Below are 1,295 nucleotides of genomic sequence, written 5' to 3' on the forward strand. Positions count from 1 at the left end.
TTAGCTCTTGGAGACGTCATTAGGCTAGGGGCTCACATACTTTTTCCTCCCTGCTCTGTGAATGTTTACATGTTATGTTCAATTAAACCATGGCAACATGTAATGTTTGTGCATTATTATTTTCAGCAGACTGTGTTTTTCTATTGTGACTTAGATGACGTTCAGAGCACATTTTATGACCAATTCATGCAAAACTCTGCGTTATCCCAAGGGGTTCACATACTTTTTCTTGCAACTGTACTTGGCCATGATCTGGAGCATCCTTTTGTTTTGTTCATTCACTCCTTTTTAATAAATCCTTTTTTTTTTGCATTACTTGTATTTTATATAACACAGATGCTTTCAGAACTTCATGTTTCATCCTGACACTGCAGATGTGCTTAGTTGTACATTTAATTTTAAAAAAGGCTTGAGGCCATGAGAATAGGTGATTAATAATACTGTATTTTACTTACTGTAATCAATTTCATTCTCCCTGTATACAGTTAGTGTTAGAGTTTACAGCTTTCCAGCGCAAAAATAAGTCCAAAAAATAAGCACACATTCAAAATGAGCAGGAGGCATAGTTTAGAAAAACTTTATCCATAAAATATATATAAACATGATACATACAGTTTCATTCAGCTCTGGGGAACATCAACAACTCTTAACTTGGAGATCAGAAAAAACAACAGAGAAGACTAAGACACGCCCAGACCTAGGCTGGATCACATGCCTCACACAGCCAATACTGTGTCTTAATGAAAAACACTTCTCATTGGCTGGTTTGTTGCTATGGCTATTCCAGTTCATAATATTTCTTACACAGTGACACTCCTCCCTTTATGACTGGAATAGACATAAAACCAAATAACTTAATACTTTTCTCATGGTGTACTCCACCCAATGGCTTGCTCATTACATCTGCCAGATTGTCATCTGAAGAACAATGAAGCAATAACTTCTATGTTTAAATCCTTTAACAGCTGTACATACCAGGTTACCGACAGCAATAAATTCTGCCTCCGCAGTAGAAATAGCTACAGTTGTTTGTTTTCTGGACTTCCACCCAATTAAAGTCCCTCCAAATAATACCACAAACCCAGAATTGGACTTTCTGGTTTGCACATCATTGGCACAATCACTGTCAACATAACATTTTAACTTTAACTCTTCAGAGACCTGTATTTGAAGACCCAAATTCACAGTTCCCTTCAAATACCTGAGAATTCTCTTCACACCCATTCAATGCAACTGCGTTGGTGTGGCAGTAAGGCAACTTAAGATGCTTACTGCACAAGCTATGTATGGTCTGG

This window comes from Protobothrops mucrosquamatus, unplaced genomic scaffold (genome assembly GCF_001527695.2).
Source record: "Protobothrops mucrosquamatus isolate PMUCROS unplaced genomic scaffold, P.Mucros_1.0 scaffold2471, whole genome shotgun sequence".
Lineage (NCBI taxonomy): Eukaryota > Metazoa > Chordata > Lepidosauria > Squamata > Viperidae > Protobothrops > Protobothrops mucrosquamatus.